The sequence below is a fragment of the Agelaius tricolor genome, unplaced genomic scaffold (assembly GCF_023055355.1).
Source record: "Agelaius tricolor isolate 1412-34295 unplaced genomic scaffold, bAgeTri1.0.p SCAF_1, whole genome shotgun sequence".
Taxonomy (NCBI): Eukaryota; Metazoa; Chordata; class Aves; order Passeriformes; family Icteridae; genus Agelaius; species Agelaius tricolor.
Window position 1 is genome coordinate 71925357 of NW_027269261.1, and position 26745 is coordinate 71952101.

A 26745-nucleotide genomic window follows, 5' to 3' on the forward strand; every position below is an offset into this window, starting at 1 on the left:
AGCTCCTTTGCCAAAACAGTCACTGGCATGACTTGAGAGGTTTGAGAGCTCAGTAATATACACACACCTCACCATGCCTTTGAATTCAGGACCAGAGGATGGGTCTAGATATCCCCTGTGGCATGGAAAATCTTAATTTTCATTAAAAAGTGCTTGACTCCTCTACTTAAAAGTTCTTGAACTGAACCCTTTGTCTCAAATTACCATCCCTCACAGCTAAGTAGGCACTTCCAGCCTTGCAATTGCTCTGAAATACCTAAACTCTGTATTTAGGGGGAAAAACCAGCTCCTATTTGCCATCTACACAGCACCTAGGCTGGAGCTATCTCCAAATAAAGTACTCATCTCTCTGTGCCAGACAGAAATAGGCTGTGGCCTCATTGGCTTTGGCCATTAAAAGGTAAACCCCCAGCTGGGGTGGGAGAGCTTCCCTGGCAGGTTTTGTTACCCTGACAAAGCTCTGAAGGACAGAGTTCAGGAGCAGGAGAGCTGGTGGTAAATAGGAAGGTGTCAGAGTAATCTGACAGAAAAACCATGTGGAGCAGAAAGGAAAATGAATCAAAGAGGGCTGGCTTGTAGATATTCCTGCAATATAGGGGAAAGAGGCAGCTCACCCGAAGGGCAAGAAATTAGAAAAGACATTAGAAAGGCTTTGACATGAAATCTATTGCACAAAAGTAACCCTCAATTTATGCAAGATTTTTTAAAAAGAAGGTAAGGGAGGGAGGGAAGGGAGGGAAGGGAGGGAGGGAGGGAGGAAGGAAGGAAGGAAGGAAGGAAGGAAGGAAGGAAGGAAGGAAGGAAGGAAGGAAGGAAGGAAGGAAGGAAGGAAGGAAGGAAGGAAGGAAGGAAGGAAGGAAGGAAGGAAGGAAGGAAGGAAGGAAGGAAGGAAGGAAGGAAGGATACACAACTGTATGTTCATCTGTCTCTTCACAGTTAAGGGTTTTTTTGCATCAGTAACAGAAATCCTTTTGGGAAAACCACCTTCACTGCTGGTCTGCAGATCTAACACAGCAGATCCAGTACATGCATTTCAGCCTTGTTAGAGAAACACTTCTGTGCTACATCTTCATTTTTATTCCAGATTATGGAAATGGAAGGGACAGGGATAGCAAGAGTGAAATAAATAAATAGAACCTTCTTTTTCTTCTTTCATTCCCTCCTTTCCCACTACCCTATTAATATCTGGGTTCTTGCTGTGTTGTCCTTCTACCATGGACTGTGAGTTCCAGTTCAGCAGTAAGTCCTTCATCACTGTTACCCTCCAGAGCTTCCTAATGAGGGAATTACCATTCACAGCTGTTGTGGCAAACACAGAAAGCAAATCCTCTTATCACCTGGTTGCTGATAACATCTGCAAGCCAGCTCCAAGCATCCATTCACCTTCATAGTCTATTTTATTACAAGAAAAACCAGTTTTCTGCAGCCCAAGCTGGAGAGGACATAGATATTGATAAACAGCCCCCAGCCCACTGAGAGCTCACTTCTGTTGTGCTGTTTTCCTGCACGACTCTCAGATCTTTGGATGAAAGCTCTCTCGGAAACATTTCACCTTAATGTGCTAAAGGGAATGAAATACAGAAAACAGATTCAAGGCACCTCTTAGGGCTCCAGGGCACTGCACATTGCTCTCAGGAGCCTACTTTATAGTGCTTTGTCCACTGCAGCTCTCATTTTGCCAAGGGGCTGTATGGGATGCAGGGGAAATGGCTCTGAAAGTGAGCTGTAAGTATCTACAGGCAGTTAGGAACTCAGCAGCTGACAAAGGGAAGGAAAACTGCCTGGTTTGTTGTGCTACCACAACACCCAAAACAAGGCAACCCCCCTGGCACCGACATAAGTAGACATTACTTTATACTGCTAGGAAAGCCAGAAAAACTGCTTAGAAAAGTGTGTGCTGGAGCAAGAGCCTGGCTAAAGTGAAAGTAAAATAAAATGTGTGTTGGAAAAACTGGGGCAAAGTAATGGAATGGGGCTTTGACATGATTACAAATCAACTGCTCCACACCAAAGGGTGAGGAAGTTAATTCTAGGACACTAAAGCATGGCTGCAGCCTGCACATGATAGCAGCAGCAGGTCAGTGTGTGACAGCTTTTGCTGTTGGACTAAATATGTTAAACATTTTGTTTTGGAACATGGTACTTTCCCCAGAGGTACATTAGTGTTTCCAGATACTCATTTCACAGGAGGTTTTGTAGGTTGGTGCATTCTGCACCCTAAAGTAAAACACTGAAAAAATATAGAAGCAGAGAAAGCATTTTTCTTCCCTTTTTACTATCACCATTTAAAAACACTTTCCAGTAAATGTGCCAAATTGTGTTTGTGCTTTAAGAATCTCATATCAACAGTGACATTTTTCTTTCTTTCCAGCCTAACATGTCCCCTCATTTTAGCTTTTAGAAGGACTAAATAACAACACATCAAGACATCAATTCCACAGAAAAACTGATGCTGAGTTTTGAGGCATATGTTCCAAATTTGACTTTTAAAAATGTGACTTTTCAGAATATTTGCATCACACCACTCATCATTTTGTCACAAATGAATGGCTAACAATACATTTCACAGAAATACAATGTAGGAATTTCCATTGTACCATTTCTTGTAGTTGCTTTGCTCCTGGTGACTAGTGAAAGCCCTGCTAATTAATTGCAGGTTATCTTCATGCTAATATCTCATCTGAACTATTCAAAGGATTAGAAGTGTTTGCATCTAACAAAGATAGGTACAAAATCTAGTGACGGAGTGAACCAGCATAAACAACATATTCAGGGAGTAAATAATTTCTCTTAAAAGACCCCATTCACCATCTTTCTGATGGTGGTACCTTCTACTTCCTCTCCCCAAAAGCTACTCCTGCATTTAAACATCATTATTACATAAGATACAGGAGTGGATTATCTGAAGGTCAATTTTCTTTACCTTGGTTTTGCAGCCCGTGATTCCTGTTAAGCCATTGTCCATAAATTTGAAAACCTCACTGCTGCCACACATTTCTACATGTAAATAGCTGCACATAGGGATTAACTTGTGCCTTTTTTTTAAATTAAGTGATTAGATAAGCTCATGGAGCTTTACTCTGTAAGGCTGGTTTCCAACACTTGAATCTTCTCCTGAATTCTCTCTAATAATTTTTTCATATCTTTTTCACATGGGTATCCCACAACTAGAAATGTCTTAGACCAATTTTATCATGCCCTTATTTATGGGAAGGATCACTTTTTTATGCCTGAAATGTAGGTTTTTGCAGGTTGGACTTTAGAGACCCCAGGATGTTCATCAAGTCCTCAGCAAGTCTCCACATGCCATGACAAAGTCTGCCCCCTTCCTTCCCTGTGTATTCCTTTTGTTTATCTGCACTGAAAGGTTAAATGTCTAAGTTTAGACAGGAAATGAGGATCTCGTCAATGCAGTCAATCAGATCCAGAAATTCAGTTGATCTAATATAGATTTACTGTTGGAAAAGCTGAAATCTCCAGGCTTGAAACCAAGATATTCAAGCCATTCTTAGTAAATTGTAAATTGCCCCGTATTTGCTGCTATGTCACTCTTCTCATCATCTGTCAGTCTGGCCATAAAGCATTTTTATTTCCTAAAATATTGATAAAAATATTAAATGCACTTGCAAAATTATCAAAGAACCCATACAGGTAATAGCTAATGAATAATACCTGTTTGAGATCTGGCACTAAGACAGTTTTTAACCCATTTAATACCTGACTACTTAATGAAAGAATTCCCCATCAAAATAATACTAAATCTAGTGATTTCCTGGTCCAAGGAAATTTAATTTCCATCCTATTTGTTTAACCAATCATAAATATATTCCTAGTCAGTGGGGTTCAGTTGCTGACTGGGGTTAAACCACAATGCTACCTGACAAATCTGGTCCTTGGCCCTTATTTGAACTCTTTGATCTAAGTGTTTTTAATAAAGAAAAGCACTAGTTTTACAGCTGCTATCATTATTTCAAAGACATGTGCATATATTAAAATTATTATGGCTAGTATAAATTTACTGGAGTAACAGAAATTCATTACTTTGCTAATTATTCCAGGTGTATTATGTGCAGAGAATAATATCCTGTATAACAGCTAATATTCATTTGGCCTCTTGGGTCATTCAGGATATAAACTCTTAATGCTTAAAGATTGCACTCCCTTATGCTGTAGTATTCATGCAATAACTCACAGATCTAACTTTCAATTTCAAGGGATGCTTGCAAGCTTTTTAGTTTTCCATTGGTCCCCCAAGCTCTGCCTATCCTGCTCAAGTAAAGCTATTAAGGACATTTCTCTGAGGCCAAAAAACTACATGATTTTACTGCTGGTCATATATCAAAATTCTCCTTCCTCTGAAACAAAGTGTCTAAATTCAGATTACCAATGGGAATAGTTTCTGAGAAATGTGATCCCCAGCCAGTGCCAGGGCCCTGTCTGTGGCTGTGCTAATTAGCACATGCCAAAAGTGTGCCAGGAGCTGTGCTGGCCATTAAATCCACACAGGAATTTGGAGGATGTGCCTGAGCCTGAATCCTGACACCAGTTTGTTCCTGGCTGATCTCAGCTGCAGTTTATGTACCACTGAGACTCTAAGGTGTCAAAGCCAGGTAACTAAAAAAACTACTTGTGGGCAAGGAACAATGTCTCAAGGATCAGGGAATTCCTTATCCCCACAGCTGTCTCATGGAAATCATCAGTACCAATGTCAAGATGTTCCACTCTTTGGACAAGCAGGTTGACCATCCTGAGGGATCCCAGGGTGCATCTTTTCCTCTCCAGGGCTCATAAGGGTAGGGAAGGATCTGGAGATGTTAAAGTTTTCCTTGAAGTTTTCTTCAATTCCTTAAGCCTCAGAGGTCACATTTTGCGGATCTGGCATAGAAGCTGATTGCATCTTCCTCTGTTACCACCCTTTCTGTGCTTGCTGTGTCACCAGACTGATGTTCATTGTTTCCCTTGCAATGCTTCTAAAATGGAGCCATTGATTATCTCTATAACACAAAACATTTCTTCAAAATTATCAGTTAACTGACCTGAGGAATTATTTGATCAGAGCAACCTGGTCTTTGCTCTCAGACTGTTGACTCCCTCTTTAATTACTTCATGGAATTTGCTGTGACACAAAACCATGTAGAGATGGCAAATAGCATCGTTATTTCCCTTGATGCCTTTGTGGATCAATGGGATTTTTGCCTGCTCATTTTAGACACCCAGCTTTAGACCTCCAGGGAATGTCAGACACACCAGGGAGTGCCAGAAATTCACAATTAAAGAGCTATATCTGAAAAGTCTTGGATGAGTAACAGCAAGGATGTAGAAAGTCAGTTATGTGATTTAAAGAGCCTGGGACACTTGAATGAGAAAGTTTAGAGTTTGATTAGATTCTTCATGTGCTTGAAGTTTTGATGGACTCATACAACTTTCATTCTCTAGCGATTTATACAGACACTGATTTGGAAAAGAGTTTTGCTGAGCTCTAGTTCCAGAGCAATTTATTCCACTTTCTCTCTGGAAAAATAGATGGTAATGAAATGAATTTAGGGTTCTTTATTCAAAGGCCATTTAGTTCCTTGATTAGATTGTTTTAGTAATATAAATTGCCTGCTGCTGGAAAAAAAATAACCTAAACTTTTCAAGCAGTTTCACCATGAGTACCAAGCCTGAGAAAAAGTCATTTTAAAAAATCTAGCAAAACAGAAACAGAAAAAATGAATGTGCCTCTACAGCTCAGCCTGATAATACCCTCCTCTGTAAAATTACATGAACTCCTGCTCTGTAAAATTGTATGAATCCTCTGTTCCAGAACAATAGTATAAATGAGTCAATTGTAGATCTAAAAATTGTTTGCCAGCTGCTGTCTGTTCTGTTACCAACACCTGTTTTGGCTCATGCCCTCATTAATTAAAATGTGATGAGCAAGCAGACAAGTTCAAAACAAAATGCTGACAATGTCTGTACAGCTGACATGAAATCCATATCTGTAGTCCTCAATCCAAAACCAGAAAGGAATATGGCCCTAATGCAATGGGCAGGGGGGTCATGGTTTGGGGTTTTGGGGTTTTTTCTTCCTTCCAAACTGCTACAATAATGAATCTGTTCATTAAGGCTGCATTTGGTTGTGGTAAATTGAAGGGAGAAATCACAGGCTTTTCAGACCAGAAAAGCATCTTTAAAAAATTATACCTATTAAATATTGCTAGTTAACCATTCCAAACATTATTTGACCATTTAAAAATGCTAAAGCCGTTACCAGTTTTCATTGTTGTCAATTCCTTCATTTCAGGACTATGATAACTGGATAATAACCCCTTTAAAAAACTTGTACTTCTGAGCACTTTTCTGTGCTGTAGCAGAAGCCTTCAGACCCCCCTGACTTACAGTCCCATCTGTTTTTCAGAGTTGATTTAGCTGGTTGGAAGAATCTCAAAACTGTGAATGTCACCCTGCTCAGGCTGAAACTTCTCAGAGCATGTAGCACAGCTCCCTACTCCGTTTTCTTCATGATGGGTACCACTCTTTCCCTAGATATGCACAACCAACCAAGACAAACTTCCAGGTTTCAGGACTGCCTGGATGCTCTAAAAAACCCCAAGGTATTGAACATTGATAGAAATATAAGTAATCTGGCCACTTGTGCCTGCATCCTGTTATTCCACAGGATTGCCTCTCTTTAGTGCACTTACCCACAGAGTGGAAGGCCTTGTACCCATGGAGAATTATGTACAAAATTCTGGGGGAGAGACTGAAAAACTGGGTTATGTCATGATAAATTTGATGCAATTTGATGTTGAAACAGGAGAACGAATCTCATGGAACCAGAAAATGACCAGGCTGAAGGGAGTCTTGTCCTAGCTTGGGAATTAAGGAACTCTTGGCTGCAGAGTCCCAGCAGTCCTACCTTTTTTGTGCATTATATATTCAATATAGATATTCAAGAGATACTCCAGAACCATCAGGACACAGTCCTGTGCCATGTGCTCTGGGATGGCCCTGCTGCAGCAGGAAGGTGGGGCCAGATGAGCCACTGTGGTCCTTTCCAGTTAATTTTGTGACTCTGTGATTAAAACATCACCTGAAAAACCCATTCCTGCAAATTGAGTCCCAAATCCCTGTTGTGCCCACTCACCAGTCAGTGTCCTACCAGAGAATTAACACCTCCTTCTTGGTGTTCTTCTGGCCTTAGTCCTGGCTTAACTTCACAGGGCTTTAACTTCAAGGGAAGAAAAAGAAAAAGGAAAGAGGAGAAATATTGAGGCAGGATATCCTGAGACATTGGAGAATACACCTAACAACCATCTCAGACCCCAACATTAACCTTTGTTGTCATGAAATGTATGACAGAGCTGAAAGAAGCACCCAGAAGATGCCAGCTACATTAATGTCTAATTTCTCCTTCCTGAGATGTTACAAAAAACAGTTTTGTAATAAGCAAGTAGAATAATTAAAATTATTGCATAAATCCCAACAGAGCTATTTTCTCCAAAAGTGTTTCTCCTTGTCTTGTTCTTTTTTAGTGTAAAGCTTCTGAATATTAATTTGACTGTGTATCATGAAGCAGAATTAAATAACTCTATACTATATCTGCTGTCTAATAAGTTCTGTTTATGAAATTAAATTGATTTAGATATTTTACTTTGTTTTTTTTTTTTTCTCTAGGTTATTTTAAGTGTTGTGTTTTCCAGACTGTTGGAAGGAGATAAACCATGTCCATAAAAATAAGAGAAAGGGAAAGCAAAAAATGGACCTTTTCTAGCATACAACCTAGACATTTTTATTATTCTGTTTATTTTTTTCCTGCCCCACATTCTGGACTCATCCAGCCCTAATGTACATATCAACTGGGGATGACTGTAAAGAGTTTATCTCATCCATATCCTGGGGTTCCTTATGCCAAATATTGCTGGTGGGAGGCGCAGTCCTTGCTTGGGAGACAACTCATATTATTCAGAAATGTCCTGAAAAATTAATTTGAAGCTAATTTCCCCAGTGAATCTCCATGTTGATTGCCAGCTAACTGTTCATCACAGCAGGATGTATGCAAAGGAAAACAATTCCTGGCATGGATTCTCTCCCAAAGAGACATTTATTCCTTCATGTTCTTTAACAGTGCCTTTATAGTCCCTTCCTCCTTGAAATTTGCAGCCTTCATATATTTGCAGTTTTTACTCTTTTTCTCTGTTTTTACTCATGTGGGTTGTGCACAAATAAAAACAAGTGAAAGTCCCATTTCCCAATGGTCTGTAACCCTTTTGATAGCAATCAGTGCCAAGAACATGTACTAATTTTCTTTGTTCTTTGAATTTCTTTCAATTCACCAATCTTTGTATCAGTGTCTTCAGAGTCATAACAGTTGTTCTGTATTTTTAGACTCCTCTCCAAAGAGGAGGCATGGAATTTTTTCAATGGCAGATAAAAACATAGCAGTATTATTAGTTTTCAAATATACTTCTAAAATTGTATTTGTGACCCACAATTCAGAGGAAAGGTCTATTAGATCAAAGAGATTAATTAAAAAACACAAGAAAGATTGAAACTGCTATCTGTATATACTCAGTGCTAATACCACTGCCAGCCTTTGTTTAATAAATAAAAATCTCATGTAAAATTAGACAGAAAAGACAATGAAATTAAGTATATGCCTAAAGTAGCTTGATTCCATTATTTTAAAATCCTATTAGAAAATAATTACGTCTCTGCACTTACTGCTTTTGATGTGTAACAATATTGGAACAGGTGATATTGGAACTGAAAAGATTTTTGGAAGGAGTTTTGATCCAAGAGCAGTTATGGCACAGCCCTCCAATTAACTGCATGTTTGGAGGGTGTTGAACGTTTGTATGCTGAGAGACTTGAGCCTCAAAGAAACTCATGTTCTTTGCAGCAGGTCAAAGGTAGTCAGGTGGGGCCAGTGGTACTTAAGCAATTAAAACCTAATTTTATGCATTTAATTTTGAGCACTCCACCTAATTGAAATTATGTTTCAAAAAAAGCCCTCACTGTGTTGTGACACAAGAAGTAGAGGTTGTTGCGCACAATGAATCCTCCTTCGCCAATCTAAAAGTGAGGCAAGTCCACCCTGAGGAGTGAGAGAACCTAGAGCTTAATCTGAGCATGGGACACCATCCACATGGTGCAGGAGCCTGAGGAGCCCAACACTGCCTGCCCCAGCACCATTTCATCCCACAGAAATTCAGTGGTTTCTGATCCATCCTCCAATGCACACCACAGACAGGTCTGACTGTTCCTGGCCAGAACAGTCCATGGGATGGCTGGGCAGCATTCCTGGGAGCCTGGTGTAGGTGGCTGCCTGAACTGGATTCTTCAGAAGCCCATCTGCCTCAGTTTCACACACACCAGCACAGCTGGTCTTGGTCAGGAGCACACTCTGTTTATGGGGGAGATGTTGTGGTGTTGTGAGGGTCCCCAGAATGAGCTGAGAGATGAGAATTGACTCCAAGTTCCCAGAAGGCTGATATATAATTTATATTATATTATAATGCTATACTAAAACTATACTAAAGAAAGAGAAAGGAGACATCAGAAGGCTAGACAAGAATGATAATAAAAACCCATGACTGACCAGAGTCCAACACAGCTGGACTGGTATTGGTCATTAAGTTAAAACAATTAACATGGACCCAATCAAAGATGCACCTGTTGGTAAGCAACCTCCAAACCACATTCCAAGCAATCAGATAATTATTGTTTACATTTCTTTTCTGAGGCTTCTCAGCTTCTCAGGAGAAAAATCCTGGTAAAGGGATTTTTCAGAAAATATCATGGTGACAGAGAGACACTGGTGCCATGGCAGGTTCTGCCCCAGTTCGTCTGGCTGACTTTAGGGTGCCTCAAGGGAGAACACTGCAGCCAAAACTACCAGCAGTGTTTTGGGGCAGAGGGGTAACAATTCAATATATTCTCATTCGCTTCTCTACAAATTCAGGCTAACTTTATAGAAGCCATTTAGCATAGATTAGCATAAAACAAGAATTGTGAGAGACAGGGATAATGAGGCTCATTAACTTTATATCTGCTTTTATGTGGAAGAATTGCAAGGGTGTGTACTGAGGGTGGTTGGGACTGAGCTGATATTCTCCATAGTGTTCAATTTTGGATCCATGACTAAAGCAGTGCTGACTACACAGCCATGAGTTAGCATGGCCAAACACACCTCCTCCCTTCACTTTTAAACTGCCTTTACCTCAACCCACAAGATTTTTTGGCTTTTTTTTCTTCCAGCTCTTTTCCCCATCCTGCTGGGAGGGGGACTGAGTCAGTGTGTGGGTGGGTACCTGCTGGCCAAGGTAAACCTGAGCTCTTTCAGAGATGGTGATAATTGCTGCAGGCTCACCAGAGGAAAAAAGTGTTTCAAAGAGAGATTTAGATCAGACAGTAGGAAGAAATTCTTCCCTGTGAGGGTGGTGAGGCTCTGGCACAGGTTTCCCAGAGAAGCTGTGGATGCCCCATCCCTGAAAATGTTCAATCAATGAAGCTCTGAAGCAACCTGTTCTACTGCCAGGTGTCCCTGCTCATGGCAGGGGATAGAAACTGGAGAATCTCTAAGTTCCCCTACAACACAGACCGTTCTGTGATTCTATGATAAGATCAAACTATGTAACGCTCTACATTTTCAAAATTAGGCCACTGAAAAATTCAGATATGGATTTAGGACTGCACCCATATTCATCACTTGTGACTCTAATGTTTCTAAACATGTTTCTGCTGGATCATTTTTAGCATTAACTTTTCCTTGAACCTTAGCTAAGTTAGCTTTCCCTATATAGCTTTGAATAAATGAATAAAAGAAAACCAAGATCAGAGGGTGGTGAGGAGGGGGTGTCTGTGATCCCAAAATAACATTGTGTTTTATTTTGTGCTTTTCCCCTCCTTGCAGCAGAAAACAGGAGGAGAATGGGCAGTGACATCACTGGGTATCTCCAGCTCTGTATGGCCATATTCTGGCCCCATGAGAGTGTGACTTTCAGAGGAGTGACCTCATGGCTGAGTGGCAAAAGTGACCAAGGCAAAGTCAAGGCCAAGGGGTGAAATTTGCAGTTGTTTATTGTGCTGAAAATAAACAACTAAGCAGTGTGCCTAATCTAGGACCTGGCCAGCCATGCAGTCAGATGCACCTCCAGGGGGAAGGGCAGGTAGATTTGGAGGGAGAAGGTGGTCACCAGAGAGACAGGCCAGGGCATCTCATTTCCTAAATTAAATGCTCCTCATTTCCTAAATTAAGTCCACCTCATCCCATTTAGCGCTTTAATCTAGGAGGATGTACCAATTTTTTTTTATTCATCTTTAAAGTGCCAGAACTTTGCTAGTGGGTGGATTTGAGACCTTTAGGTCACATAAAAGAGAGGCCACCCCAAAGAAAGTTTGGATGTAGTCACATTGTTCTGGAGACAAGCCAGATGTGCCTCTGACTAATATTGATGTAGCTAGAGATGACAGGAGATGGGAGCAAGGTGTTTTGTCAGCTCCCACATTTCTCCCAGATTTTAGTGTTTCTATTTGAACAAGGATTTGGTACCTTTGTCTCAACATACATCTATAATACAAACTTTAGCTCTTCTCAGTGTTTTAAGCACTTTTTCCTAGTTCATTGACGATAAAAGTCTGGAAATTTGTACTGAAGTGAGTTCTATATCTCCCCCTTTTAAAACATTTTCTTCTGTGATGATCCTATAGCATTTTTCTGCTGGGGGAACCTGCAGGGGGAACCTGAGCAGTGTCAGGTATTCATCTGGATCTCAACAGGTTTAGTCACTTGCTGACCTGCTCCCATTTTTCTTTCTTGTATTTTATTCAAGCTGTTTAAAAGAGGCAAGGCAGGATTGCACCTTCTGCTTCCTTCAAATTACTTGGAAAGTTCTATGCCTTGCCAATATTGGCAATGTTGATTTTAGAACAACCTCTATAAATTGCCTTGCTGCAATTTTATACGTATGGGAGTATGCACAGATTCTAAAGCAAAGTAAATAGATAAAATCCCTAAAACTCAACCATATAAAATATTAATATTGAGCTAGCAAAGATTTTTCCCATGAAAATAATTCAAATTTTGCTGACTGGTGCTTTCACTGTGTTAAACCTCCGAAAAAGTTTGTGGGGTTTTGTTGTTTCCAGCAAGGACAATTAAAAAGAGTGTCCTGGAATTATAAGTAGAACTTAATTTGGAATCTTCCACTGCTGGTTGAAACACTAAACTTTTGCTGGCTCAGAGCAGCTTCTCTTTAAAACTGTTAATACCATCCTGGGTGATCCCAGGGTGCCCCTTGCCATTCCAGAGCTCCTGCCACTTCAATTCCAGTGAGCTGTCTTGTCCTGACAGTTGAAGCTGATCACCCAAACAACCTGACATGGATTTTGTCAGTCACAAAACCTGAGACTGGAAGGCTTTAAAGGATGGAGAGAAAGATGCAGGAAAAGGAGGAGGGAGAGGTTGTGTAGGAGCTCCCATTTCAGACAAGCACTTTAGTGACACTAAGTTATGCTTGGTGAAGCATAATCATAAATCTCATTTGAAAATATGCACTTTTTTGTACATGGGATGGCTTTTTCCCCATCATGCAATATTCTAGCTTGGCTGCCCAGTTCTAAGACAGTAGATGTGAAAAAGAGTAGTGGAGAAGGGGTCAAAATACACATTTACACCAGCTACCTGTATAGATTTAGGAATTTAGGACTAGATGCCTCAGCCCCACTCTTTATAGTCCAAGACATCCATATCAAATTAATGTAACAGACAAATGTCCTGCTAAAAGTCCATTAGGTCTGCACCACCAGATCTTTAAAAGTCTCTTCCAGGACCTTTCTTTTGATAGTCTGTCCTCTTGCTGAATTAACTTCAACTTCTTTATTATTTATGTCCTATTTTGTTCTTCTTGCACAACCATTCTTTTCCTTCAACCCTTCTTATTCCTTTTTGTTGCTCATGTGATTGTTATTACACTTGACATTTTCCAGGGCCTGGGTCATGAGTAAGCTCCTCTGTCTTATGGACAGACCAAAAGTTAGACAACTTTCCATAAACAATGTTCTAACTTCTCCTATTTTTCCCCACTTCTGTTTCCCACCTTACATGTTTGGGCTGTCAGGGCTGCAGGGGATGGATTTGCTCATACCCAAATACCTGCATGTGTTATCTTCAACAACCAGGGCCTCTCACAGGGGAGTGAATTGGAAGTTAATAGAGATGACAAGGAGCAAAGGCAATGAGGAATAGCCATCCTACTTGCCCATCACCCAAGAGGAAATGAGTTTGCATTCTTCAGAGTGCTGGCTATCAAGTGGTACTTCATCTTGGTTGATTTTTACATGTGCCAGAGAGAAGCAGTGCAAATCCCTTCATTACTGACCTGGCTGATAACAGACACTGACAGGAGACAGAGATGAGATCAATGTGGGTCTGTGCTCACAGCCTGAAAAATCCTGAAAACCTGCTAACATTGCCAGTCTTCTAGAATCATGAATCATTTTCCCAGGCACCATTCTCCTGTGTTGGACAATTGTGTGAACAACTTCCAAGATCGTGGGGAAAAATCTACCCTGCTTTCTTGGTGGGAATACTACAATAAACAAAGTATGTTTTAAAGGCCTGAACCTGAACAAGAATGGATTAAAACAAAAAATGTGCTCAGTGGAGATGTGTAAAGCACCTTCTGATGTGGTTGGTGCAGCAACACAAAACAAAGTGGCTGCCCTCTGCTTTTAGAAGTAACCCTGTGGTTTATTTTATCACAGGATTACTATCCTGTGGAATTTGGTTCTAATAGTTCCTATCAAAATTCACTCAGGGTCCTTTTTTTAAATCTCAAGCAATAAGAGAATAACAATTAGGTCTGTGGTGTTTCAAGCATTCACCTTTTGACATCTCTTCTACAACATCTCTTGAATTTGTAGCCTCCTCTGAAATTCTGTGTTTGGAAAGTAAACACAAATTCTCAACCAAACTTTGAATTCCTCTGTGCCTTTGCAAGGATGATCATGATTCTCACCCTCAGGTGGTCTTTGCCATAATACTGAGTTTTTGGGCTGTCTAAATGCACTGCATGGATGTGCAGATAGATGTAGATGCAAAGCACATTCGAGATTATACTAGGCCCAAACTTAGGAGAATAGAATACCACATATTACAACTGAGATACATTAAATTTAGGACAGAAAGAAATTTATGTCTACACAGAGAACAATCTAATGAAGATGTGATGTGGCAGAAAAAAGATATTTCCAGCTTAGTTAAGACTGTGAGGAAACAGCAAGCAGAGTATTAGCAGGAACTTTGTTCTCCATCACAGTTCCCAAATGAATTCCAAGGCGTCATTTTCTTCTGCAGGTCATATATCTCTAAATCCACCTTTTTCTTTTCATACTACCATCTAAAACTCAAGTCACAAGAACTTTTCAGAGACTCAGAGTTCTGGAATCTATAAACTGTGATGCAAGTTTTATACCAAAACTGATGTATCATTTTTCAGTATACAAGCTGTGGCAACAGTCACTATATAAAGAGATTAGTCCCTAACCAGATAGGGAAACATAGTGATCTTCCAGGAGAATGGTTTGTCTGAATTTATTCAAATATGCATGATATTGTACAGTAGTTTTTCTCACTTATCCATCAAGTATCTGACTTTTCTCAGATTATGATTAATCTATTGAATTCATACTTAAGTAAACTGAATTTGGACTTTCCAATGCAGAAAAACATCTGCAGTTTAGCTGCCTGAGCATTGTGTTTGCTTTCTGGACACTGAATTGCTGGGAACAGGATAATAATGAACAGCACTTTTGAAATCATCAGGGTAGTTAAACAAGAAGCCAGACCCTTTCAGAAGAGTGTGCACTGATTTGCTTTAGATCAGCTGGAGCAGCTGCAGCAAAAGAGAAAAGGATGAAAAAGCAAGATTGAAATGGAACAATTAACCTCTCTGCAGGAAAAAGGGCACAAAAACTACCTAAGCTGACTGCAGATAGCTGTAATTAAGGGATTGTAACTCTCTTTGAACTAGATAGTACCACAAAGACCAAGACTAATCCATTTAATCTACCACCCCACCTCCCACTGGTCAAAGATAGAGGTTTATGGCTTCTGATAATCAGGAGATTAAGTTAAATGACCATAATGAACCCTTCTCATTTTCAGCTCTATGGAAAGACCTTCCCCAACTGAGGTGGTGGTCCAAAGTGGGTCTTTGGATAGCCATCCAAACTTAGGCATCAGCTGTGATTTGAGGTCCCTGAGGGTTTCTGTGGCACCCACAGCAGAGTGGGAAATGCAGCACCTCTGAGGAATGTCTGGTTTTCTGCAATGGCAGCTGGAGTCTGGGTAAGGTTTCTCATTGCTGATTGAAATCTCATTTACTGCAAAGGCCACCATGTGAGGTAAAAAGCCCAAGCAGAACACAGTGATTAAACCAAATGCCACACAAGGAACAGGATGGAAAAATTAATTTTTATGATCTCTACCTCCTGAATGAAGCCCTGAACTGGAATGTCACAGTATTGCCCTAATTAGAGGCAACAATTGAACTCACGTGTTGATGTGGATGGGTGGTGTTGGTCACAAGTCATGCTGAAACAAATGGCCTGTGAACTTCAGCAGGTGCCAGAAGAGCAGAATGAGGGGAACTTCCTCTGCCTCAAGAATCACAGCTAGAGCTGGACCTCAGCCTCACCCAGCTTCATTTCCTCTCATTTACAGGCATTCAGATCCAAGGCTTTCTGTGTTCCTGCCTGCAAACTCTCCATCACAAGCACCATTGTAAGTACAATTATTTATAGCTCTGAGGAACTGCATGACTTTAGCCATTCTAAGGAAAAAAAAACCTGAAAATACTTTTTGAAGCCACACAGATATTTTTCAGCAATTTTTTCCTTCCAAATATAGTACTTCATCAGCAGCAAAGGATGAGCTTTTTTGCTGAAACAAGTGAAGATATAATGATATGTTTTGAGAGTATCTGAACTCCTTTTTCCAAATTACTTCTTTTTAACTTTTTAAGATGCCATATTCCATAACAAGTAGTTGTTAAAGCCTAAAACAAGAGGAACATTTCAGAATTGTAGAGACAACTGGGGAGGTTCAGTTGTTTTAGGTTTTATCCTTTCCTTTAGAATAGACATTTTGCTTCATAAATAACAAAATTTCTTGGGAAGGAGATCATCCAATTCCCCTGTGGCCTTACTGGTTTTGTTAATCAGCCTTAAAAACAGAGAAATGAAAATATAGACAGAGCTAAATGTAATATAATGCAGCATGCCTGCAATTGCAGTGTGTGCCAAGGAGTAAATCATTCCTTGACACCTCAGTGAAATGTTGGATTTCACTTCAGTGACTCAGTCCTGCCTTTTCCACACTGGTTATCCCAGAAGGAAACTCCAGCAGGGTCCTTTCCATTCATCATCTCTTTTTCTATATATTCCTTTGTGAGCACACCCAGAAGATCACAGACAGAAAAATGTTATGTACCTGTGCAAAATCATAAGAAACATAAGAGGGTCACAGTTCTGTAGGTCAGCATAGTTGGGGCAGGTGTTTGCAGAAATTACTGCCAAGTGCTGTGTTTTCCATTTGTCCTGCTTTCTGCACAGATGTAAAGAACACCCAAAGTAAAGGACTATGGATAATCACATCCAGCTCTGGTGTGAGGCAGTGCCACTGCTTCCATCATGAGATGGGTGCACCACAGGTATTCTCTGCTTGAATCAGTGTCCTAATGGTACAGCCAGGAAAACACAAAAAAAGGAGGGGAGGGGAGGGGTTAAGACCGTTGCAGGTAAAGTGTCAAGAAATATTTACTGCCTGCAGCTGGTCACATTTAGCTAAAGTGGGAATTTCCAGCCCTCCCAGGTAGGCTGTCTTTCAGAGCCATTTCTTTCTTCATGTACCTCATTCCTTCCAGTGTAACAAGTCGCTACTCTTGGGGATGTCTTCATCTGTGTTTGCAAATGAACAACTGCTCATGGCACTCTCCAAAGCTGCTGTAACTCTCCTTTAGTAATCCAGGATTCTTTTCTGCTGAATGGAAACTTGATGCACATCCCCCATCTGTCTACCTCTGTCCACTCACCAGACCTGTACTATGCCCAATTCACAGCCCAAGACCAGGACTCTGTTTTTCATGAGTCTTTTCAATGCCTGTAGTTTTCCAGTTTGTATGAGAAATGTCTCCTCTGAAAGACAAGACACTTTTCTCAGGTATGTCTCACCTGTTGTTTAAGGATACTGTGGTCTTCATTATATTTACAGCTGAGATAATAAGAGAACTTTAGAAATTTTCAACTAGCATCAACTAGTTATGTTTTTTCTAAATATTTCTGAATAGGCATATTTCATTTCTAAACAAAATCTATATGGGTCAGACCTTATCACTAGTGTAGCTACTGTAAGGTAACAGTTCAGTTGATCTGTGTTATCTGAGAATCAACTCCTCATTCATGGGCTTTCCAGTTCCATGAAACACAGATATATGAGGTGCAAGACTTAGATGAGGTTAATTATCTACCTTGCAATAATCTACTTTATAACCCTATCGTGTCCAGTTCTCGGCTTACTGAAAATCTGACATGAAAGCAATGAGAGCTGGACAGATCTCAGCATTTTTCAGAATCAACCCCTAATTCAAGGTTGCCTCTGTTTCTCCCCATCTGGATGAGAGAAGCTTCCCTTTGCCTTTTAATAACTCCTTCTGATAAAGCTCCTGATCTTTTCCCCTCTCTTCCTACAAAGTCCTTTTCTCCAGCCTCCATTATTTAAGATTCATGTATTTTATCCAGTACCAAAATTCCACTTCCCATAAAGATTTACAATAGCTCTCATCCCAAATTTTCATGATGAGCTACATTCAGTCTTGCACAAGACCCCATTCTCCAAAACACTGTATAAACACACCATTAGAAGCACTCCCTTCATCAAGAAATTTTATAATCTAAGCATGACGAGGAAGATGAAGGTGACATCTCACTGACATGTTAGCATCCCATCCTCTACACTCAAGTGCCTCCTGTATCTCCTTGACTTTCCTCTTGCTTTCAGTGTTTGGAAGAGAACAGATGTGCCTGGGCTGCAGGAGGCCAAGGCAGGAGCATTCTTTCTACTCAGGAAGTGTAATAGTGTTTGGCTCTTCAGGGCTGTTTATAGCAGCCAGGACAGCAGGTGTGTTTGGATGGTTCAGAACACCTTCTGCCGCTTTTGCAGGCTGTGCTCAACCATAACATCAGTGAGCCTGCAGATGAACTGCTGAAGTTACTCCTGTGCTTGTCTTTTATACTACCTGTGCCAAGGAACATAAAGGGGAAAATTCAAATATAAGGGGGACAGAATAGAAATGGAGTGAACCCCTGTTCTCACTATACATAGGATTTTGTGTTTCAGAAAATTGCTATTTCTACTTCCAACCTTATGCAAAAATCCAGAGCAATGCTTGTTGTTGAAAAGCCAGCGGGGAGGGATCATTTCACAGCTGCTGAGGAGGTTTCCTCAGCCATCCACAGCAGGAAGGATGTGACCAGGCCCCAGAAAGCTGTGAGATCACAGCTTACATGGGCACACATCCCCATTAAAGCAGCCTAAGACAGGCAATGGGATGGTGCTGTAACAGCAAGGGCACCCAGTGAGCTCGGTCCGGAGGTGTCAGGTTTTCTGCTATCACAGAAGTACCTGAATGATTAAATGTTAGCTTGATTCTTGTGTCTGTGCTACATAATTACAGAACAATTTCCTGATGCCAGCCTTAAAAAATTACATCTCATCTACTTTAATTATTGGACTTGCTGTGCCAGTGCAGTGAGAAGGACAGCACCCTGAAACAGGGGAGTTGTCCAAGGAAACTCAAGCTGTGGGGTGGAGTGGGGGTGACGGAACCAGAGGTGAATTCTACCCACAGAGACTGTATGGACACATAAACACATCCATGGATCTTTGGTAGGAATAAGACATCTTGTCTTATTCCTACCAAATTATCCGTGCCTTGTCTCGTTAATTCACCATCCAGCCTTCTCTCTGTTGTGGGGGTCCCAGCTGTTGGTTTCTCTGGGTCTGGATTGAAGGCACTTGAGACAGTAATTCATGTTTGGACTCAAGTGTTTATTATTTCTTGTCAGTAGAACAGTCTCACTACTGTGAGTTGGGCAGCTTTTCATTGGAAGACACAAGATGGCCAACAATCTCTTGCTACAAGGTCTTTTAAGACTAAACTATCCAATTAAGAACCGACACCTAGATTATTTTCCCTTCTAACCCAATAACTGATCCCAAAGAGCCTGCAATGCGGACTTTTCTGCCCAATTACAAAATGCCACCCAAACCCATGAAGAAGAAGGAAGAAGAAACTCAGGACTACACCCTGTGCCCTCCATCTTGCTTCCATCCGCAACATACTAAAAATCCCAAACCCTAAATTTCTCACCAAATGATACACCTACACTACTCTCTATAATCTATTTCACACTTTTGTGGATTCTAGTCTGTCTTGAAGTCTAGGAAACTTTCTTAATGAATGAGGGTCACAGTCAGTGCTCCCCTGGGGGTCAGGGCACCCCAGAGCAGACAGAGAAATATTCCTGCTGCCCTGGGTTTCCACACTCTGTGAGAAGACATATTTTGTGGAGATAGATGTGTTGCACATATTCATGAGTAATCCTGTGTATGTCTCTGTGTGAGCATTCATTTACAGGATGAACATTGGATAGCATTCAGGAAAAAATACCCAGAAATAACTTGCATTGAGAATAATTCCCTTCATTCAGCTGAAATGCAAACCCAAGTAAGAGTTTTCAATAAGAAGACTGAAAGTTTAATATTGCAGTATGTAAAAAGTTCCTTTCATCATTTTTAAATAGCTGGTGCTATTCAGTTCTAATTAATTCTGCATTTCATTTCCTACAAAGAAAGAAAGTAAACCATTGCACTCATTTTATCTTTTTCTAAATACTATTTACTCAATTTGATTAATCATTATTATTCAACAGAGGTACTTTAAAGAAACTCAGATTAAATTCCATTATGCAAAGAATTGTATATTCATACAGCAAGAGACAATGCTTGCCTCAAAGAGGTTACAGAATAAATAGATAACAGGCTTGTTGAAGTTCTCATTTTATGGACAAAACTTATGCATCAAAACCTCACTGAATGCCCAAGGACAGAGAGGATTTCTAGAGCAGAACTGACTTCAAACCCTAGGACTTTTAGGATATGTCCACTGGATTTAAGTGATTTAGAACCAAAAAGTCTCCCATAAAAATACCAGGCAGGGACAATATCTGAAGATAGCACTAAGCAGCACTTGCAGAAATACCCTTCAAGCTAGAAATATCAATAGGATTCCCATTTCTCATTGCATCTGGGCTTCCTAAGTTGTCTATAAACTACACCACATGCACCTGCACTAACCAGATTTTTGGGATACAGTCCAAACAAGGCTGGATCTCTCATTATCTGTAGGTAAGTTTAAGTTCCATAGAAAATAGTTGCCTGATTTTATCCTATGTAACACTGTGCCATCTGAAAGCTTGTCCCTGGGGCTTCTGACTAAATGTGTCAATAGAACACAAATATTTACATCATTTTTTCCCTGCTGGCAAAGAACATCAAAACAAGAAACATCATATATTTTTTCCCTTAGCAACTTTAGTCTACTCAGGCTTGTGAGTTGTTGGTCATTAGAGCACAATATTTTTCCCCCAGGGCCTACAGCACAGGAAGAACTGTTTATTCCTTATTTTTCCCTGCTGCAAAGCATCTTATAAATTTAAACATTGTTAAAAGTAAGTTTTTGATAACAATTGAGTCCTTCAAACAGCTGGCTACATTTCCTCTCTTTATCAGCCTTGAGATGTTCTTTCCTGATGCTGTGGAGAACTACCCAGTTAAGAAACCAGCACAGTAAAACTTTCTCCTAATTTCACAGAAGTAACATACCATAAAAGCCATTTCAGTAGTGCCAGAGATCAGCAAACACCAAGCACTTCACAAAAAGTGTATTTAAACATAGACCAAATAACAAAATTACTTTTAACTTCCATAATTTGCTGTGAAATTGCTGCTTAAGTCACTTCCCAGTAATGGAAGATGATGTTCCTTCTTCTCCAATATATGCAAGCTTTCCCTTTTTTATAGAACATACTACTATATTTTTGACCAATAAATAAGAACTTTAGCATTTTCTGTTGTGTTTGCTGCATGTTCACCGATGCATCATCACTGCCTCTGCCACCTCCAACACCCACAGCAGGGTGAGCAGAAAGGAAAGCACAGTGACTGATCTGGTGCCACAAAACAGCACAGCACTCTGATTAGTTAATGAGGGCTTTCATTTAATTAAAGCTTTGGGTTGGAAAGGGGCTGTAAAGATAATCTAATCTCTACATCAAGTTGCCTAAAGTCTCATCCAGCATGACTTTTAATGTTTGCAGGAGTGGGGCAGCCTCTTCCTGTGTCTCACCACCATCATCGTTAAAAATTCTTCCCCATGTCTAGTCTAAACCTCCCTTCTTTCAGTTTAAAACCATTGCCCCATGTGTTATCACTGATTAATCAATTTTCATGGTTGTGACTGTACAAGTCAGGGAAAGATTAAGTAAATGCTAATATTCAAAGGAAATGGTAAAACTACAATAAATATAATACCAAGACAAGGAAAAAATATGAAGCTATATCTCAGGAAGTCACCTTAGAAGATTTTAATCAGCCTGGTCTGTTTTGGCTAGCACTGTGGAGGGTGCATGTAAAACAGGAGAAATGTTCTTTCTTTTCTTGCTAAGGAACAAGACAAGGTGAGGGGAATGTGCAAAAGTTACAAGAGTAATGAAGTTCTCTCTTGGTCAAATAATCCCCTCCTCATCAATGCAGTGCTCCTCACTTCCCATGGTGTTTTATTCAGTCCTCATGCACTGTGTTTGACAGAGCATTTACCATTTCCCTTACACACCTAATCTGCAGTCTAAGCATCCTCACCAGGCAGGAATTGTTCCCCATACCTAAACAACGTTGGAGAGGGATATAAAATGCGCTTGGTTCCCACCTGACCTGGGAAGGCAGAAACTGTTATTCTGCACTGAGATAAGGCACATCTAATCCCAAAGCCACCCCTGCTAAGGGCATTAACAAGGGCTGAGAAGGACCTGAGTGCCCAGCACCAGAAGGAAATGAACTGCTTCTCATCTGGTGTTTATTATTTAGTTCCAATGCTGCAGCAAGAGGTTTGACATCACCTCCTAGGTGTCCAGAGCAATGTAAGAAATATTATCCATGTCATGGATAACCTTTTTTCTTAATTTATTGCATTTTTAGTCTTAATTGTACACTATAGGAAAATTAATTTAATGCATTGATCTTTTTCTTGGTTTTCTTGAGTTTTCTCTCATACACTCTTCAATTTCACATAAATCTATCACATCTAAACCTTTCTTTTGGATGGTTTCCTATGAATTCTCAACCAAGAACATGCAAGGACCTCGCAACGGTCCAATAAGTGAAGGTATTCATGTCTTCCACTCTTTTGTGCAAATAGGCACACACAGACCCTGACATTCTGGATTCTGGGTGGTGATTTTTAAGTGTTTTCCTTGTTATGCACCAAGAAGTAGTGCAATTTCAATGAACAACAGTATTTGATATCCAGTTTATATCCCTAAAACTGCCCTGTGCTTCACATTGTTCTTCTTCCCCACAAAAATGCCACTGTGACAAACTGGCATGATTCAGGAGGAAATTGAATAAAAGTATCTCAAGAAATGAGCTCTGTAGGTTTAGGAATTTAAAGACAAGAGCACAGATTCAAACCCACATTCTTCTACTTTGGGGTAAAGAAAATTAAAATAGTGACACAGGAATAGCTGATTTGTGGAGGATCCCTGTTGGAGGTTGAATCAGCTGCTCATGCATAACTTAGCAAGTCATTTGAGATGTGCTAGAGTGTCTCACCTGCCCTCCAGAGTCCTCTGCACAGTGGCACAGATCTCACATATGTCCTGTGTCACATGGAATCAGAATTATTTAGGCTGGAAAAGACCTCTAAGATCATCGAGTCCAACCATTAACCCAGCACTGCCACACCCAGCAGTAAAGGGTGATGACCCTAAATGCCACATCTGCACATCTGTTAAATACCTCTAGGAATGGTGACTCCCTAGGCAGCCTGTTCCAATGCCTGACAATCATTCTGGTGAAGAAAATTTTCCTAATATCCAATCCAAACCTCCCCATGTGAAACTGAAATCCATCACCTGGGAGCCGAGCCTGACCCTCGCCTGGCTGGACCCTCCTGTCAGGGAGTTGTACAGAGCACCAAGGTCCCCCTGAGCCTCCTTTTCCCCAGGCTAAACTCCATTTCCCTCAGCTGCTCCTCATTAGATTAGATTAAATCATTAGATCCCAGTCTTATGAGGAGCCACTTCTACCCACCACTCTCTTGTGGATGTCTCAGGTGTTTTAAGGTACATCAAAAGGCTGAAAATGCTCAGTGACCCTCAGCGAGCAGCAGTCTGCAGATACACGGGAAGGAGCTGCTCCTTACTAATGATACAAATGGTACCAAAGCTCACCCCTAAAGTCCACTTGTTTAACTAGGGCATCAAGCAGCCCTTGGACATTTTTTTTCAAATTCAACTTCTCTTCTTGATGGTTTCACAGGCCATTAGCAGCTCCCTGATCCAGCTGTAACTGAAATCAATTAAACACTATGGGAGGTGTTAAAACATTTGTCTCCTCTGGCATCTCCTTTCTAGTGACTGTTGTGGGAGACCAGATCCCCAGCAGACAGGTACCTTACAGAGACCTAAATCTCAGTGTGCAAACCTGGGTGCTTGTGTTCAGCAGGCCTCCTTCAGGGCTGGAGCTGCAGGAGAACAATAGTCAAATACTTACTCCAAAACTACACATGTGGTAGATTTTGACTTGAAATTTTTATTACTCTGCAAAGTAAGCTTCTGCAAAGTATGCAGCATCAAACCACATTATCATAGAGTGGTTTGGGTTGGAAGGGATCTTACAGATCATCTTGGTCCAACCCCCTGCCATGGGCAGGGACACCTTACACCAGACCAGGTTGCTCCAAGCCCCATCCAAACCTGGCCTTGAACACTTCCAGGCATCCGGAACCCACAGCTTCTCTGAAGAACCTGTTCCAGTTCCTCACCATCCACACAGCAAAGAATTTTTTCTATAACATAATCTGAATCTCTCCTCTTTAGTATAAAATCCTTCCTCCTTGCCCTAGCACTGTATGCCTGTGTAAAAAGTTGCTCTCCATGCTTTATTTCATCATAAGAAGCGTGAAGACTTTCAAATGTGTCAAGGGATGGTAAGGATTAGATATTAACATAGCAAACTGATGTTTCTGATGTCTGAAAGAAAATGCTGTCCTGTTACTACATGTTTAAAGAATGTTGAGGCACTAAAAGTAGAGATTTCATCCCATAGATCTGAAGTCTGCTTTTCATCTTCCTGATGAAGATCAGAAGTTATTAGATTTATATCTGTTTTAATTGAGAGCCATGAGAAATAACTGATGAGAATCATATTAAGTTTTTAAATCAGAACAGCTACTGGGGAAAACTTTTGAGAAGTACATTCTTGGCATGTTCTATTTGATTTGACTGTTTTTCAGTGTACTGACTATGACCACAGCTTATACATTTTATCAGCACAATGATGGTGGCACCTGTAGTGAGAAAGTGAATCTTAAAACGATGAAAAATAAAATATTCCAGTTCTAAAAACTCTGAAGACTTAGTCCACTGAAGTCTTAGTGGATCTATCCTGTAGATATAAAAGAATTAGCATATCTAAGCTTAGTTACTTGGGCCAGCTCTATTGGCATTGGAGAAAATGAGGTGATTTCAGCAGCTCCAGTGGGTGATTCATTTCAGACACCTACCTAGAGTGAACTGAGTAGCTCACAGCAGATGTCACAGATTATATCTGCTCCTCTGCATGTAACAAGGTCTGAGAATATCATTCAGAAGGGGATTGTTATTTTGGAAATCAAATTTCAGCATCACAGGGTAAGAGGAATCCCACCCAAATTACCCTTGTAAAAAATTCCCTATTGTTAAGTCATAATATAAACACTTTAAGTTAAATTGGTGACTTCTAAACAACTCAGTTTTCACTATTTTCATGCTGATTTTTCTCCCTGAGGGGTACTTGCTAACTAAAGGGCTCTAAAACCAGCCTGAGACATATAAAAACATTAAGTGTTGCAGTATGAACATTATTTAATGCTGCACTATTAATCAGTTGAAGGACCTCTGACTTTCAGAAACAAAGCTGTAAGTAGGTCACTTTCTGCTCTGCAGCAATCTCCTCTTGATTGCAGAGCACTTGCTTTTGTTAATAGGTCACTCTTTCAAATAACTGCTGTGTTTCAACACTTTCCAAAGATTCCTTGGAAAGAAACACAGTAGTCATCTTTCCAGAGCACTCATGTATATCACATGGCTTCTTTCTATTTTAAAATATTTCCTATCAGCTCCTACTGTCACCAGAGCACTTAACAGCTATTTTAGTTTTCCTTCTGGCTGCCATGTGCACCACTTCCCATCACAGCACCATGTTCATCAAAATGTAATTCCAAGAATTAATAACCTGAAAAATCCTGGCCCAATGCATACTTTTGGGACCTTGTCTAAAATCATTTCTTGTTGAGGTCCAAAGTCCACTATCTCTTACAATTTTATTAAATGCTATTGCTCAAATATTAGCACCTCCACCCTTACTTCCATTAACAAGTTTGTGCACTGGCAAATGTGATCTGTCAGCCAGTGTTAATCACATCATCATCTTTCTGCAGTGTCCTGAGGTTTAGATTGCAATGCATCAAATACAATACTCAAGAAAAGATGGATTGCATCCACCATGAGTTTCACCCACACACCCTGGAATAACCGAAGATGCCACAGTTTTTGTCAGATGTGATTAATGTCTCAAACTCATGGTGCTTATTGCTCAGCAGGTTCATTTCCCCCAAATACTTACTTTTTCACTCCCCTTCTGCTATATTCTAGCCTACTGAAGTCAAGCTAAGTGGTCACTGATTTCCCAGGTGGTCTTAAATATCTGCTGTGCTATTTCCATTCAAATAGCTTCTCACTCATTTTCCAAGAGCATTTTTCTCCAACTTGTGCATTGCACTCTATATGGCATTTTGAGAATTAGGATGCAATCACCATGTTTTCCTCACAGACTTGAAAATTCAGGGGTTTCTTCTGGTGAGTCACTGGAAGTGCTTTGTAGCCTCATGTCTATCAGAAATCTATGGTAAATTATAGAAAGTGAGCTGGTGCTCTGAATAAAGACTGAGAGAACTGAAGCCATTTGCAAATGAAAAGTCTTCCCAGTTTTAGAAATCAACAGAAGAAGAAAAAACACATAACACTGCAAAAGTACGGAGATCAGAGTTGGAGTGGTAGGCGAAAGAAATGAATTTCAACAGGCATTCAGACTAAAATAACCTTCATCCCAGGAAGACAGGGATTTTAGGAGGGAGGCAGAGAGAAGAGAAAGGAGATGGCAGAGGAGGAAGGTATGAAAAAACTACATTATCATTAGCAAAAAAATTATTAACCTAAACTCAGAAACCAAATTAGCTAGGATGATGTCAAGCCTTGAGCTGTGCTGCATCCTTCACAGCAGGCAGAAAATTTAAATTTGAGAATGATGGATGCAGAAATGCATCAAAGAAGCTGGAAAAGGAGTTTTATTGTTCCTCTTGAACTAGAATGGAGAAAATTAGC

At 40.3% G+C, this 26745-nt stretch overlaps 1 long non-coding RNA gene across 1 annotated transcript in view; it reads right to left on the reverse strand.

Annotated features, from left to right (window-relative positions):
- The window catches only part of LOC139591600 (uncharacterized), a 32415-nt gene that overhangs the window by 4771 nt on the left and 899 nt on the right, over positions 1–26745 (reverse strand). Inside the window, exon 2 of the long non-coding RNA XR_011679703.1 lies at positions 7130–7213. This is a non-coding gene — a long non-coding RNA (uncharacterized lncRNA). The remainder of the gene's footprint in view (positions 1–7129; positions 7214–26745) is intronic.